This window comes from Pleurodeles waltl, chromosome 3_1 (genome assembly GCF_031143425.1).
Source record: "Pleurodeles waltl isolate 20211129_DDA chromosome 3_1, aPleWal1.hap1.20221129, whole genome shotgun sequence".
Lineage (NCBI taxonomy): Eukaryota > Metazoa > Chordata > Amphibia > Caudata > Salamandridae > Pleurodeles > Pleurodeles waltl.
In genome coordinates, this window is record NC_090440.1 from 798,142,860 (window position 1) to 798,160,881 (window position 18,022).

General features: G+C 41.1%; 1 protein-coding gene across 2 annotated transcripts in view; it reads left to right on the plus strand.

Annotated features, from left to right (window-relative positions):
- The first annotated feature begins 361 nt into the window (after positions 1–361).
- TRIM66 (tripartite motif containing 66) overlaps positions 362–18,022 on the plus strand; it is a 549,453-nt gene continuing 531,792 nt past the window's right edge. Inside the window, exon 1 of one of the 2 annotated variants that reach the window (XM_069223667.1) lies at positions 362–831. The gene's annotated coding sequence lies outside the window, so the exon portion shown is untranslated. The remainder of the gene's footprint in view (positions 832–18,022) is intronic. The other variant, XM_069223666.1, reaches the window with a different exon arrangement.

Sequence of the window (18,022 nt, forward strand, 5' to 3'; positions counted from 1 at the left end):
AAGATATCAGAGGTGCTCCTTAAAACACTTAAGGAGCCTTCAGTTGAAGGATAACTCTACAGAGGCTATTCACTTCTCTGTGTGAGGAGAGACTGAGTTCTGGAAGAGGGTGATACAAACCTGTGCCCTTGAGATTCCCGGATGCGCAGCCTCTGTTAGGCGATTCCCAGGTGTGCAGCCAGGGCTCGTTAACCCTAGCTTGATTCCCAGGTGTTCACGCGCTGTTGTTTGAGTCCTGTCGAATTGCTATTTAGATACAGTGATTGCATCACGCAGTCGTTCGTATAAACACTGCCCCCCCAGGGAACGACAGGCTCTCATTTTTCTGCCAGCAGCATTGTTATGATACATTTAATTGTGCTGCCTGAAAAAAAACACTGTTGGCTGGCGCAGACGAACAGCTCTTTCCAGGTGATGCCTCGTGCTCTAGGTTAGAAGGATTTATTTGTATTCCAGCATTCAGTGCACGAAATACTGTTGCAGTCGGTTCCTATCCGAGAAGCGTGGCGAACACCTGTTCGGAAAAGTGTCCCAGGCCACAACAGAGCGAAGGTGCGGGTTCCTGACCTTAAGGAATGAGCGGGTACGTTTTCTGAGGGGAAAAGGGACGCACCTGCCAGGCAGAGAAACAGTTTCGTGTAGTCACGCATAGTCTCCGCTGCACTCGTCTTCCACGACAAAACCGACGACGAGCTAGCGCTTATGCTTTGTACTGGGAGTGCTCTTGCAGGAGGTTCCACTCAGCAATGTCGAATTTCAGGAAGCATGTGACTCCGAAGCGGCTGAAAACTAAGATCCATGAGTAGCGCTTGAGGTAGCGACTAGTAAAAGGTAAGCCCGCTTTCTCATCATTAGCCCTTCCTGTCAGCTCCATGTAAACTCTGCAAATGTAACGTTCCTGTTTTTTATGAACCACGATCTTTATGTGTCCATGTTAAACTACGAGCAGAGGTGTCGATGTCCTTCGAACAGTTTCTACAAGTTAGTGCGGCGGTGCTGGATTTGCATATTTTCACTTCACGGTTGCTGTGACCGGAGCAAAATAATTACTGTGAAGTTTTGTGCGAAGGAGCATGTTGTCGAATGTGCCTGTTCCTTTTAGGAAAGGAAGCTTTAAACTTCACGCATATGTTTTCACGGTAAAGATGATCTCAGCAGAGTCTGCAGCGTTTTGTAAACACAATGCACACTGGTCTTTTTATTCCGCGTCATGTAGCATGTCAGGTGACGTTCCAATATAAATCCCAAGTGAAAAGGTCCCTACGGCCCGTCCTTCTCAAGCAGTTGCATTTTGAAGCATCGCCGCTTTCCTTGAAAGCTAGGTGTGATTTATGTGCCCTTTATTGGGTGTTCATTGTAGTGCAGTCAGTGAACTGTGACAAAGAGAATGTTGCTTTCTATAACTATTTTCAATGCAAGTAACCGTGGCTGTTTCAGAAAAGCGTTATGTCTCACTTTGTTATTACTGACCACGAATGGTTGTGAGAGACGGTGACACGAACACATTCATATCTTTGGAGTACTCAGACATTTACATATATCCGTTAGGGAAGATTTAGTAATTGAATTCACCCATTCCCTTAAGTACGCGTGGAAAGCTGCGGCAGGCCAGGTTTCTTGGCATTCTTCTGGGAATGTTATGTAACTTTTCGCAAGAGCTCACAACCCCACTGTACAGAGTTCTCCAAAGTGACGTTGTCCGCATAAGGGAAATGGAGCCCCTGAACAAACACACACTTTTTCTTTATTTCTCCATATGGAAAAGTGCTTTTTCCAGGTGGCGAAAGCCCTTCCTCTAATCCTCACCGAATGTGGAGGTGATCCGTTCCCCTTTACATCCTGGAAGGGGACTTAGCCCAGCCCTTTGCTGAAGTAATTCTATGACCATTTCCAAGTTGGAAAGGGGTGAGAAAGGCATTTCCAAACTTCCAAGGCAATCACGAGTTGGAAAGACCACTTCCCATTTCTTGAGCTGGGAGTACCAAATAACGATTTCTCCACACTCATAGCAGAGAAAAGTACACAGATGAGTGCATTTATGCTAATCCATAATTCATTTGTGGATTCCCGGCAGAGGTAAACAAGGCAAGATGGGTCCTAAATTTTAGAACCATATTTATCTTTATAAATTAGGCCCTCTAGGTACTATCTAAACAGTTCTGTTATTGTGAAATAAAATCTCTACCACTCTGATTAAGCTCGTTTCAGTGTTTTCAGACTGGAAAGCATGCTTTAAACCTACCTAACAGATCTAGTCTCCCACACCATTCCTTCCCCAAAAGTAGAAGTGCATTGGATTTCGAGACATGTTAGTGTACGGAGAGAGATTGGGACGTAAATCTACACTGTGGCCAAACTACTTTCCTTTGGCAATGAAAGAACTAGCCATCCATCCGAATAAAGGGCATTTACTCTAGGCCCTTAATAAAGGTGAGATGTCTCTCTTAAATCTTTTTCTCAACTCTTGCCTTCCTCATCCTAATACACGATCCATTTTAGACCTAATAGTGCTAATTCCATTACAGGTTCAAGCTTACTAGTCAGGCACTATTAGCCCATGAGCTATTTGCACAAGTGCTACTTTCCCATGAGCAAATTGCCCACCCATATCATAGGTTTAAAGCCTGGTGAAATGACAAATCATCGTACAATATATTTTCTCTGTATATAGGTTTTATTAAGCACGTATGTTAGCGTCCAAATACTACGGGCACAGAGAACAAAATCACTGTCACAAACGTATATGGAACTTCATGACATCATAAACACACTCACGATGTCATGCGATTCCATACAGCCTCCGATAACTTCACCACAATTCTTCCTTCCTCAAAAACAAGAAAAAGAGCAACATAAAGCAACATTGAATTAAACATGAAACAACAAAATTAACATTGTATACTACCCAAAGTTAACAAACTGTTCATACAGTAATAACACAAAGAATCTAAATGTGAAATACTATAAAGAAATAAAATATAAGCATAATATTACAAGCACCAGTACCACTAATACATCATATAATCTTGATTTTTTTTTGGTTTAGCATGCACTCTTGTGCTCCTATCATGTTTGTACTTCTCATTTTCATCAGATTCTCTGCCAAAATTCTTGATAGGCCGAGAGTAACCTGGCTGTACCTGTACACTCTGATCCAAAGCTATGCGAGAAGTACTCCACCGACTTCCATCTGAAAATTTGATAGCATTCTTATGTAAATCACAAATTTACTGTGAATCCTTGTACTTGGACAACCCTTTCCTCACCAATACAGGGTTCTTCACTCTCACCTAATCACCCACCTTTAACCTTCCACTTTTGTTGCAAATTCCACTTGACTTCCTTCTGCTTGCAAAATTGGAATTGCTTTCTGCCTCTTGCCAGATCTCTTTCACATTACACCCTTCATAAAACAAGTTATCTATCCTAAAAGGACGTAACTTGGTGGATGCTATCCTGCCTCTCATGAGTTCAAATGGACTTTTGCCAGTAGCCTCATGTGGAGTGGTGTGATAAGACCAAACTAGTTCATTAATGGCACGGTCCACAGGCAAATTATTCCTATACGTGGCTTGAATACAATCCACTAATGCCCCATTGAATCGTTCCACCATTCCATTACTTTGTGGATGATAAAGAGGTGTCCTATTATGTTTAATGCCACATTTGACCAAAAACTGAAGCATATCTGTTGAAACAAATTGGACACCATTATCCGTTGATATCTATTCCGGTAATCCTTCACGGATAAAACATTTTTTTAAACATTGAATTACACTCTGAGTAGTCGGAAATCTTATTGGTTCTACCTCCACTCATCTCGACAAATGATCTATAATTACCACAAAATATGTCATGTTAGGTGGTAAAATATGATATGGACCAAGAAAATCAAGACCAATTTTTTGCCAAGCCCTAGCTAGAGCAGGAACAAACAAGTCCGTGACACCCTCAGTACATAACACCTTGTCGCTACTACTGCATCTTGTACAACTCCTGACATACTCCTCAATTTTTTTGTCCATTCTGGGCCACCAAATATCAGATCTTAGCTTCCTTTTGGTAATGGTGGCACCCAGATGTCCAGAGTGAGCTCTAACAACCAAATCTTTCCGAAGACACTCAGGAGGAACAAGCCTGTTACACCTAACTAACTTATCTCCTTCAATAGATAACTCACCAGATACTTTCCAAAACAACTGTAACTCTGGTGATAAATTCCTCTCTTTCGGCCAACCAGACTTAAGCAAAAATATCACATCACACAACAATTTGTCTTTCTTCACTAAATCAATCCATTTCTCCTCATCCACAATCACATCACTTTCTGTAACACATGCCACAAAACATTCCTCAATCTCTGTTTCCTATTCTTGTTCTTCTTCATCAATGGGCAATCTAGGCAAACAATCCGCTCTACATTTTTTCCCACCCGGAATGTACTCAGCAGAAAAATTGAATTCTAAAAATCAATGCGAGACGTAGACCATTTCATTTTTCCACTAGACAATATATCTACTAGTGGACGATGATCTGTTCTCAAAACAAAATGTCTACCCCATATATATTGTTTGAACTTTTCTACACTCCACACACAAGCTAAAAGTTATTTCTCAAACACTGAGTATTTACGTTCAAGTTACCACAAAGTTCTTGAGGCAAACCCAACAGTGCTCTCATTTCCTTCATCCAACTTTTGTGACAACACCGCACCCAAACCATACTCACAAGCATTCACAGTCACAATAGTGCTCTTCTCCTCGGAAAAGGGCTGTAAGGCTGGAGCATCAACAATTTCTTGCTTAATTAAATTAAACATCCTATTACATTCATCTGACCAAAAAAATGTGGCTTTTTTTTAACATCAATCTGAAACATTCAGTGTTTTTTGCAAAATCTTTTAAACATTTGGCATAAAATTCACATAAACCAAGAAAGGACAATAGTTGTTCTCTAGTTTTCAGAGCAGGAGCTTCCAAAATGCTTTTTACCAATCCCGGCCTCGGTTTAATGCCCTGCTCTGATAAAACATGACCTAAATATTCAATTTCCCTAGACTTGAAAATACATTTATCTTTACTTAAAGTGACACCTCTCTTTTCTAATGTACTAAGCACATCTTCCACAGCCTTATCATGTACTCCCTCATCATCCGAAAATATCAAAATGTCATCCTGAAACACTACTACATTGGGATTGTCAATAAAAATGTCCGACACGAGTCTCTGAAAAGCTGCAGCCGCTGACGCTATGCCAAAAGGTAACCTGCAAAACTGATAAGTTCCATGAGGAGTGACAAACACCGTTAAATGTCTGGAATCAACATCCATTTCTACTTGATGGTAGGCAGATTTCAAATCTAGTTTAGTAAACCAACTGGACGAACCAACTTTTGTGACCAAGTCATCAATCCTTGGTAAAGTAAAATTATCAACCCAGACGGCCTCATTTAGGCTTCTGAAATCCACACACATTCTAAGATCTCCTGATCTCTTCTTAGCTAAAACAATAGGAGACAGCCATAAAGTCGACTCTACTTTCTCGATTATGCCCTGTTCACACCTATCCTTCAACAGCATTGATAAATCTGTTCTTATACTCAAAGGTACATTTCTTAATTTATATTTCACAGGAAATGCATTTTGCTTCAACTTTATCGTGTGTGAAAAATTAGTTATCTTTCCTAATTGCTCCTGAAATATTTTTTTTAATTTCTGAGGCCACGTGCATAAAGAAGATACAAATGAATTTGCATTACTCCTCTCAGTGGAAACTGGTTGGTCCTTTCCAGGTTTAATAATCAAATTAAATTCAGCTTGATGAACTAAGCCCAAACATTGATACTCCTTTTTGCCACATGAACTTTTTCCCTGAATAGTTTCATCCATAATACCCAACGCCCAAAAATAACCAATTAAATCAATTTTGCTCCCTTCAAAAGCAACAGTAGAGACACCGGGAGGAAGAAGAGTTTTAAAAGACTAAAATTCACAAAACCTCTCTCGTGACACAATAGTGATACGGGCTCCTGTATCTACCAAAAGTTTTACTATCACACCATCAATCATCACATCAATGTCCAGATCTCCCACTACTTTAATCGTTGATGTTGTTGTTTCTTTGACCACTAACACATATTCACTGTTATCATGGTCTGCAGGACTGTCAACATCATCGCTGAGCACACACAGAACATTATTTTTCTGAGCACTCCTGCAAACTCTTGAAATATTTCCTATTTTACTACAGTTTCTGCACGTTTGATTTACCGCTGGACAATTCTTAAACGAAGAAACATGAGCCGATGAACCGTACCGATAACAACTAATCTTCTGGTTGTTCTTTAAAAAATTAGAATTTCTCAATGTTTCTTGGTTTTTTTCAGAACGCAAATGTTTCTTATTGTCACTACTGTGCACGCTGGTTATTGCTTCAGAAATAGCGGTATTAGACAAGGATACTTCTAGCTGTTTAGCATCTTCAAAGGAACATTCAATGCTTTTCGCTATGTCAATAGCTTTGTCTAAGGAAGGATCCTTACACGTTAGCAATTTTTGTTGGATTCTTTTAGAGTGACACCTAGCCACTAGTTGATCTCTGATAAGTTGAGATGTGAAATTCTCAAATTCACACTTAGCCGCTAGAACTTTCAGTGCTGTAATAAAGGTGTCAATACTCTCTCTGGGACTTTGTGACCTGGTGAAGAATTTATATCTGTGAACTACAATATTCTTAGTCTTGATAAAATACTTGTCCCGTTGCGCAATTTCCATTTCAAATTCATCTAATTCTTCTTCTTGGCCCATCTCATAAGTTGGCAAATGGTCAAAGATATTTTGTCCCTCAACGCACAAATAGTAGTACATTAAACTTTTTTCTTTCAGGTCTAAACTTATGACCATCAATGGCTCCTAGATACGCCTTGAAAGAACATAGCCACAATTTCCATTTAAGAATGTGCTCCCCAGGTTCTTGTGGAAAAGGCGCTGGAGTTGTTACATTCTGTATTTTATTAAATTACTTGTGTCAATGCTTCTTTTATGAAGAAGAAAAGAAGAAGAAAAAAAACAATATTAAAGCTGCTGCTGTAAAGTTTTTGTTTTTTTGACACAAGCTAAAGAAACTATGTCTGTTTAACTCAAAACTTCCAAATCCAAGATAGCCGAACTGCTAGCAGATGAAAGTCCCTTTTCTATGTCGCTGAAGTGAAGAGAAAGCCATTCTCAGTCTTGAAATCAATTCAGTACCATGAACCGTTAAGAAAGAACAGCGCGCGTAAAATAAAACGGTAAGGCAGAGTGAGCGGAGTGCGAGCAATGAAACAGCACTCAAATCTGCACGCGCATGAACTGTCAAATAAAATCTCTGTGCCCCTACAAAAAAAACAGCTCCGTAGCCTGAATGGAGGCTGAAGATCAAAAGCGCAAAGCTGAGAAAGAATCAAGCGCTCACCAGAATAAGCCGCAACGGGAAACTCGTGGAGCGTCAAGCACCCATGTACCCAAGAAGTTTGTTGACTGTCAGGCAGACATGAACCACAGCGCTAGTACCAGAGCTTCTTCGCACAATGCCTCTTGTTCCTAGTTTGATCCTCGTTGTCACATGAAATGACGTACGATGTATATAAGCACGTATGTTAGCGTCCAAATACTACGGGGCACAGAGAGCAAAATTACTGTCACGATCGTATATGGAACTTCATGACATCATAAACACACTAACAATGTCATGAGATTCCATACAGCCTCTGATAACTTCACCACACCTGGCCAGTATGTTGTTGGCAAGTGGATCAAAATTCCGATCAGCAATAATGAATTCATTCCAGGTTGCACTAATCAGACGACCTGTGCATTTTCCAGGGTACACAGAAAAGGATTTCTAGCTATCTGGTAACAAAATACTGGTCGCAATTTGCTCTAATAGGCTGGTTCACAACTTACCAATTCCTAGTGGGGCGCAATTTGAAATACCTCATAAATAATAACGAGGTAGGCCGCAAATTGGGACCCACTATAAATCTCAGCCATCTTAGGAATGGTGGCCTGCTGAGGTCAGTAGATCACCATGTCTGTGACTGCTTTTAACTGCTAATTGAAGGATTTTTTGCATCCCTTTTTCCTAATAGCAAAATGGGATGCGTTTGAAAAAAATGAAAATGTAAGATTCATTTTTTTAAGAGTAGGGAGTGGTCCATAGGATAGGGCCAGTTCCCACTCATCAAAACTGTTTTTGTTAACATTCAGAAACAGGAAAGGGTTCCATTGGGACCCTTTCCCGTTTGCAAATGGCTTACCACCTCCTTTGAGAAGATGATAAAAGCTGAATTTTTTGTGACTGGAATTCTGTTGCAAAACATTAATAAATATCATTCCGATTTGGTATTTGGAAAGGATGCCCCAAACATGCTCCTTCCCAATATGGAATTGGTATTTAATTGTAAATCTAAATTGTGATTCAGAAATGTGTTACTGAAACACGGTTTATTTTTGTACCTAAGAAAAGGCCTTTTTGCAGTCACAAACGGCCCTAATATGTGAACCAGACCATTTGAAACCACAAAAAGTCTTTGTATATCCAGCCCAAGATCTTGGGAAGTAAAAAGCACAGAGAAGCAGTTTGCACAAGGGTATTTAGCACATGTGCTTTAGTACGCAGGCAAATGCCGCCCAAATTGGGAGTTTGTCCCAGGGTTTTAGACTAAGAGCCACTACTATGCTGTTTGCAAATTTTTCTAGTACAATTACTGCTCCAACTTTTGACTTTGGCACCATGGAGTAGTTCAACCCAATGCATACTCATGTCCCCTCAGTACAGGCATAACAAGGACCAGTGTTCCCTTTCCAGGTCATCAGCCAGTCCACAGGAGTTTTATAGCTAGCTGTGGGAGAATTCAAGGGCCACCCAAGCCTCTGGCTACCACAAGCTCTGAACTGTTGACCCCACTTCCAGTCCTCTACCGAAATCTTAACCTGGCTGCAGTAGTGAAGATCTGGAAGTTCGTGCACTAGGCCATCTTTCACCAGGAGGGCCCCAGGAGGCTTACAAGCAAGGTCATGGATTCTACCACTAATAGGATAACATTTACTTCTGCCTTTATTTTTGCCTCTAAATCATGCAGTAAGAGTCAGATAACAGAAGTTTGATGGAAGGTCGGGGCAGCTTTTCTGTCACAGTGTAATGGGTCCAAAGTGTTTTTTTCTGCCAAACACCAATAGAAGTCAAATTGACATAGGCATTGAGTGAGGCTCGGCAACTGAATATTAACTAATGTACAGTGAGAAAATAGAGGCATCGCTGTCAGGGTTGCTTTCGATGCAGTGGCACCACAGCTCAAAGATTGCAGATGGCTGTCGCTGTAGCACGAAGAAAAGGTGGGGTGTCGCAGATGATAGTGGCAGTAGCTCAACAATCATGTTGCAGACAGTCTTTGCTGGGGCTTTGCATTGGCAGTCATTGCGGGCTGTCGGTGGTGTAGCCTGTAGTGAATATCTTTCGCTGCTGGTCATCACTGGCGGGTTTTTCCGACCTGTCATACTCTTAATCAGCCCCTAGGAGCCGCAGATCCAGTAGTAGCATTTAAGTTACCAACTCTGGGTATATGATATACCCTGTTACTAGGGACTTACAAATACATTAAATATGCCAATTATGTGTAAGCCAATCTTGCCATGTTTACAAGAATGAAGAATACTTCCAGCAGAGCAAGATGGCCGACTAGTCGCATCTGACGGAGCTCCTGCCGGCAAAAACATTATCCTTACTCATCCTGCCTGTTACGGACCCTCAAATGCCCCCCAGTGTGGTATCCTAGCACCACTGACCGCTGGAGTATAGCCGGCATATGGTTTGGAAAGCTGGTTCCTATGAATTGTGGACCCTGAATGCATGGAGCAGACCTGGGCCTGACAGGGGCAGTGCTGTGGTGGGGTGCCTGGCGAGGGGGACTTGTACTTGCTCCCCCGGAAACATCGATCCTGAATCCCAGTCGCACAGGGCTTTCAGAGCTGTTTTTTGTATTGTTTACAGAGCCTGGTCTGAGTCCGAGACTCTTTGACTGTGAGCAGAGCACTGGTGCGGCCTGTACAGGACCTTTACTGTGGACGTCACGGCAGCACGAATGGGATGGAGATGAGCTGCCTGCTGCAGGTTATTTGAGGAGGTCGCTTGGACTATCGGGCATTGAGCAGGGGACACAGTCAAGACAGCAGCTGCACATCAGCTCTGGGGCAGCCTAAGGATGTAATTATCTGGTGGTGGCATGCGCTAGGCCCTGTCTGGCGTGAGCTGAAGACCGCCCGTGCATACCTGGGGGCCTCCCTGGTTGGAGTGCTGTGATGAACCTTGCAGTGTCCTGTGGGCCCATTGAGTGCTTGGGCCCTGAGGTAGGTGCGGATCAGGGACAGCACTGGGCTGGAGAACAACCGGCCTGTGCTTTGCTGCGCAGGGTTGTGTGGCCGTGGAGGAGACGTCGAAGAGGCCCCTAGCTGATACAGAGAAATTCTAGGAGGCCGCTGATGGTGTGAGTGGGAACTGATACCAGGACATGCAAAGTGGGTCATGATGGACCCTATGAAGTATTGACTGGAAGGAATTGTCGTTCCTTGTTTGAGGTGTTGATCTCTGCAGGACCTTGAGGCAGGGATCAAGGCGCAGGGGCCCGATCTGAGAGTCCTGGTTGGGGCCAGGACACGTGCGGGTGATGACCAGGGATGAACTGGCCAAGGCGGTTCAAACTAATAAAATGGACAATTACACCATGCCAGTACCACCGGAAGGCACCAAGGGGGAACAACAGAAGCAGGCTTCGATGGCAGCTGGCACTTCATCAACCCTGTTGGACCTTATGACTGACATCAAGGGGTCTAGGGATCAAACATTGGCCAAAATTGACTCTGTGGCGATCGTGGTGGGTCCTTTGTGTGCAGACCTGAGAAAGGTGTCGTAGAGAGTCACTGAGGCGGGGGGCTGGTTTCGGAGCTCCAACAGGAGATGTTCTCTCAGAAAACAACGGTCATTGATTTACAGTCCCTGGTAAACACACTGGATGACCGAGTGGAGGACTAAGAGGGTCGTTCCAGATGGAATAACCTTCAATTTCTTGGGATTCCTGAGTGGACAGGGGACGTAGGAGCTCCTCTATCCAAAGTGGAGATTGCGGCAGCCATACGGGCGCTAAAACTGCTAAGCCCCAAGGCAGCAATGGCCTTCCCATTAAATATTACCAGTGTAGTGCAGATTTCCTGGCCGACAAGCTCCTAGAGGTATATACCGAGGCCTTCAACATTGGCATGTTTCCGAAATCAATGAGGGAGGCTCTAAGAGTCCTGCTCCCGAAGCTGGATAGAGATCCAGAAGAGATCCCATCATATCATCCACTCTCTATGGTAAATGTTGACTTCAAAATATTGAGCAAGGTCATAGTGAACGAGCTCCTACATCACTTACCTGATCTCATACATGAAGTCCAATGTGGGTTCATCCCACGCAGGAACACTACTTGTAATTTGAGGAACCTGGCGATGGTGTGGCATGCCCTAAGGGATGAGGGAGAACCAAGCACTTTGGCCTTCTTAGACATAGAGTAGGCCTTTGATTCTTTATCATGGAAGTAAGTCATGCATAGAATGGGTCTGGGCAAGAACTTCATAAGTTGGGGGTGGCTATTGTATATGCATCCCACACTCGGGTGAGAATAGGCAGTATGGTATCCAGGCAATATTGCCTGCATCCTGGAACACAAAAGTGGTGCCCCTTGTCCACCCTGCTTTTCACCTTGGCCATGGAGCCATTGGCTTATCGATTGCATAGGGTCCGGCGAGGATGGGGTGTACAAGTCGGAGACCGGACACGTGGTTTCATTATACGCTGATGATCCCTTACTCTTTCTGCGACACCCTGAGTATTTTGTTCCAATACTGTTGGCACTTCTGTCCAAATTCGGTGACCAATCAGGCCTTAAAGTTAGTAAGGCCAAATCAAAGTTGTTTTCGATGGGAGGACTGAAGGGTAGCCCTTTGGTCTCCCTTCCAACAATTGCTATTTCATGGGTGGTGGTTAATATTAACTACTTGGGGTATAAGGCTTGCCCATGATGCTCCCCGCTTCAGGGACTCCAATTTAGGTAGGGTTATAAATAACTTGAAAACATCTATAAAGTTCTGGAACTCTTTGCATCTTTCACCGATGGGTAAGGTGGCATTAGTAAAAATGATAGCGGTCTCTCGCTGCTCATATATATTTCAGGGGTCATTGTACGACATCCCTAGAAAATAATTTTTGGAACTTGACAGAGTGATCGTCAAGATTCTGTGGGCCTCTGGAAGCAAACCGGTGGGACTTGCCACACTCAAACGGGTATGTGAGAAGGGGGGATTAGAGTTACCTGACCTGAAGCTGTACTATCTAGCCACACAGCCACAACATTCAGTGCGTTGGCTTGATTGCTCGGACAATTGGGAAAAAGTCTTGCTGGATGGGTCTTATGGGAGTACCTCCTTGCCAGAGTTGCCTATGCTGGGCACTGGAACACCAGGGGAGCTCCCTGCCGCGATTCGGTGGGTTTGTGAGGCATGGCACGAGCTGTCAGAAGAGTATCACGCTGTACGCCCTTCGCTACCTTTGTGCCCTTATGGATTCTTAGGCCCATTCACCAGATAGCCCGGTCAATGGCAGTGGTTAGATGGTAAGCAAGGGGGTGCAAAACTGTGGGTGACCTTTTTTCCAAAGAAAAATGATTCCATTCACTGCCACTTTCTAATCTAGTGTATGTTTCTTCGGATACATCCTTTGCCTTCTACACGGAAAGTGCAAATGCTTGTAACAAAGGTTTTTTAAAACCCTACACAGCATGTACCCCACAAGACCACCAAACTGCCCGCAATGTGGCTGAAGAGAGGCTGATTTCATACACATGCTGTGACTATGTCCAGTGACAATGGCATATTGGGAGGAAATACTGGTAGGGGGGGGCAGCTGGGGAGACTATACCCATGGAAAATGGATACTGCCTGGTAGGTCGGATTCCATAGAGCAAATCCCCAAAAATTGCCAGAAAGTTCACTCTGTTGGGATTACTTTTGACGAATAGAGTTGGCCATCCGGTGGCTTTCCCCCGGGGCTCCCATGCTGAGCTAGTGTAAATGAGATATGATTGAATGGACGAATGCTGAAGAATGCCATATGCACCACACATACAGAGAGACAAAATTGGGGGACGATCTGCTAACCTGGGCCACCCTATTGAATGATTTACTTGACCCAGAAGCTGTGGTTGGTATGCAGTTGATGGTAGCTGAGGGGGGGGATTGTGATGATTCTATGGAAAATGTTAGTCGTGAGCTGCAGGAGATGCCTGCAGTGGACGGGATCGCTACTGTTCCACTACCAACACTTAATGTGAGAGAATGTGCTACATGACCCTGGTTGTTGCGGGGCGAGGGGAATGGACAAGGGTTTCCTTTCTCCTTTTGTAATTTACGCTAGTAATACTCAAGATGCAATATATTGAAGTATGTTGTAATAAAGTGTTATTAATACTGTAGTGCAAAATGCCAATAAAAACATATACCCAAAAAAATGTTTAGAGGAGTGAGCCTAAGCACTTTAGTACTGGTTAGCAGTGGTAAAGTGTGCAGATTTCTAGAGCCAATAAAAATGAATTCAGCAAAACATGAGAAGTGAAGGCAAACATTTTGCTGGTGACCCTATAGAGGGAGCCAAGTACAAAATACATGTATTGCTAACCTTTGCATGTAATGAGGTGGCATCAGATATCTTGTCAGGTGGATAATAATGAGTGAGTAAAAATAAGGACAAGCAAATTAGGCAAGAGAAGAGGAAGATAGAGAGGCCAGAAATAAGCCTGGCAGGGAGGATTGGGAATGAGAATAGGACTAATGAGGAACATGTGAGCGAAAAAGAGACAGAAGAAAGGGATGAGTAGGAGAGAGTAAAACAGACAAAGTAGATCAGTAGAGAAATGGATTGAGAGAGGGAAGTGAGAAGGAAGGATGGGGCGAATAAAGATGTTGGAGACCTATAAGCCAGGACACAACCAGCATTATTGCAGCGGATACAGTGACATCAGAGTCCATGGTGTGATTGGCCTTCTGCCTTCCTTGTTTGCATTAGGGCCCATGACATCCCAGCTAAGTCACTGTGAGGAAAAGGTATTTGGCATAAAATCATGTAGTCCATAATGCGTAACAGGTTTCTCTTTTTTCATGAAAGATATCTGCTCAGTGGCAAAGTGGAAAGATGAATCCAGTTTTCAAAATGATAGCAAAATGGACTAGAGTACACTTTAAGACACATGTTAGGACAGTAGGGATAGTGTTGGACTTTAGAGTGGTTAGATTTACTATTCCCACTCTAGTCTGTGTAACAGTAGGGAACATGTTGGATTTCTGAGGTGTTAACATTTCTATTTCCACTCCAGTCTGTGCAAGGGTAGGGAGAGCATTGGACTTTGGAGGGGTTAAGTTTACTATTCCCATTCCAGTCTATGCAACATTAGGGAAAGCGCTGGACTTCGGAGGAGTTAAATTTGCTATTCCCACTCCAGTCTGTGCAACAGTAGGAAAGTAGTGGACTCAAGAGGTATAATATTTACTATTCCCACCCCAGTTTGTGCAACAGTATGGAAAGCGTTGTACTTCAGAGGGGATACATCTACTATTCCCACACCAGTCTGTGCAACAGTAGGAAAAAATGTTGGACTTCGGAAGGGGTTAGATTTACTATTCCCACTCCAGTCTGTGCAGCAGTAGGGAAAGTACTTCACCTCAAGCACATAACATATTTTAATTAACTTTTTAGTTGACCAGAAATATAAAACTCTTAATAGGAAAATGTTTTATATACAAATAAAAAGAAATTAAAGAATGTACATGATTATTAATTTTTTTTATGATTAATTATGAATTACAATGTTATTAATTTACTATTTAATTAGGTTCCCACACTTCTCACAAACCTAGCCGCCCACGCTTAAAATAAAAATACTATAAATAAGTATAAAACAATGAAAATATTTATTGACCAACTAATTAATAATAAATTAATAATTAATTGTTAATTAATTATTACTCAACTTTCAACCCTATACCCTTGGAAACATAACAGCCCCACATCTAATGTATAACTGAAAAAAGCTATTTTTTACCCAATTTGCAAGATTAATAATCAATTGAATAATTAATAATACATGAATAGAACATTGTTAATTAATTGTCTCTTAATTAACTTCCCACCCTATGCCCCTGCAAGTCCAACAACCTGCACCTAATATATCTCTTACAAATATAATTATTATACAATATACATAATTAAAAAACAATTAATTAATCATTCATAATTAACCAACTAATAGTTAATTATATACCCTGTTCGGATACAAACCCCAAAGCCCGCACCTAATGTGTAACTTAAAAATATAATTGCACAATTTATATAATAAACAATTAAATAATAATTATTAAATTAATAATTAACTACTACTTAATTAACTACTACTTAATTAACTACCCATTCTGTACCCCTACAAACCCAGCAAGCTGGACCAAATATATAACTTAAAAAATAATTATTATACAACTTACTAAGTCATAATCAGTTAAACAATTATTAATAAATAAATGAATAATTCATTGCAAATTAATTACAACTTAATTAACTTTCCACCCTGTACCTTTACAAACCTCACAACCTACTATGACAATATAAATTACTATTTTCAATTAAATTAAAAATTATAAATCACTTAAAGTAACAAACCATATATACAAATATTGTCAACAGTTATGGAATCAATATTTAATGTAAAATAATATAGGAACTAAAACACATAAAGATAATCAAACTATGATACTTTTTTACAACGTTCTTATTGAGAACGATATTAACAACACATATTCTTGAAAACAAAATTACCTAAAAAAACAATATTTTTGTCAATTATATTTCTGCATTACAATATCTTTGTATCACAATATCTTTTCTCATATTTCTGTATCTCAGTATTTAAAACTCAATGTTTTGTCCAAACACCTATCTATCGCCATATTTAAGTTACTCTGAATTTCTTCTTGACAGTTGTGAAGATTCTCGCAGTGTTGTTTATAAATCTTTTAACTGGCAGTACACCGTTCCTACTGGGTGTTCACTCGGCATTCAAGTTACAAATATATATTTGTTTCTCTTGGATCCTTCAGTTATTAGTATTTTTTCATTGCTGTTCACCATTTCAGCTTATTATTGATGATGTGTGCTTCCACAGTGGATATGTGCATTTCAGATTGACTAACACTTTAACCATTAGAATCCTTTTCACACCTTGGCATAAAAGTGCATATGCCACAGTGATATACAGTTTTTATTCAAGAGAGAGCATGGTGTAACATATTTTATTGCCATTCCATTGAACTCTGACATGTGCAATTCTAAGTGAACACGCACACGTTTGTTTTATTATAACAGAATCTTTTTCTCTGGTTATACACCATTTCCACCAAGTGTTTTCTCAACATGAGATTTTCAAAAAGAGTTTTTCCTTTCTCTACATTGTTTCTTCCACTGTACCAATACTCATATGATGTGCACACCAGTTTACTTGTATAACCCTTGTGCATACCTCCTAATGATATGCACACCTTTACATAAAAGTATGCACAGAACAAACTTCATCTTTGTTGTTTATTCAAACTATACAACTAATTTACAGTACTGGTACTCTTATGATGCAACAAAATGTAGTTCCTCCTTATTGTGTTTACCCAGTCCATGCCTTCCTGACATAGAGTTGGAAGACTGTAAAGAAAGTTTCAAAACCTATTTGATGCCATAGATGGGGCCACTTTCACTCAAAACAAAAACATGCATACATTGTTTCGGTCCTCAAGGAAGAAAGGTGTTGAAACATCTACCCAGGGAAACAATTTTGGATGAAGGTGACACTGTAGATGACTACGCATCTGCCATTAAAATGTTCTATACAAGTTTTAAAACAAGGAAAAGTGTCTTTATGAAATGGCACCAATTTTACAGGAGGCATCAGTTACCTGTAGAGACTACAGAACATGCATATTAACTGCATTTTGCGATGCAAGGATTTTGAGGAAGAAATGATCAGAGGTCAGATGATTGAGCATACTAACAACTACAAAATTCAGTAGACACTTTTAACCATTCCTAAGTTAATATTAGATAAAACAACAGAATTGGATGCAAATATTGAATGTACAGCTAGTTATATATAACAAGTGTCATTATCTTGAAAATCGCATTCCTTTCTGAAAATGGTTTCTTTACTAGGTTCTGACAAGAAGGAAGCTAAATGCTAGCAAAAGCATTACATTTTATCGTTGTGCAAATAGCAATCATTTGGGGGGAAAATCTCCATTCTACACAGCTACCAACAAAATGTGCAGACAATGCAGAAATTAGGTTTCCCAAAGCTTTTAGTCAACACTTAGGAAAGTTTAAACGTTTTTCTCAATGTATTTAACTTAAATCTGATGCTCAACCCATTGTGCACAAGGTGTGTAGGTGCCCATGGGTCTGTGACAAACTGAGGAAAGGACTTGAGAATTTGTGTAAGTAACAAATGATTGTACCAATATAAAGGTCAGAGTGGATATCTGCAGCAGTTCTGACTCACAAAAGCAAATGATTTAATGAGATTGTATGTCGACCATCAGATAGTTTTGCTTGAATAGTCTTGTCATTTGACATCTTTCTTCATGACAGAGAGGGCCTTCCATTACAAACTAATGTCTTTTGGTCTAGCATGGGCCTCTGTTGTTTTCCAAATATTGATGGAAACCATATTCAGTGAAACTCCCAGGGTTGTTTCCAGGACAATTTTTTCATATATGCTGGTGATTTAGAGGAGCAAAGCAGGAGACCGGCATAAGTAGAAGAGAAGGGCACCATGTTAAGACTGACGAAATGTTTGTTTTATAGTAGATAATGTTGAGTATTTGGGCAACCTCTTTCAGTCAATGGGAATTAACCCTAAAGC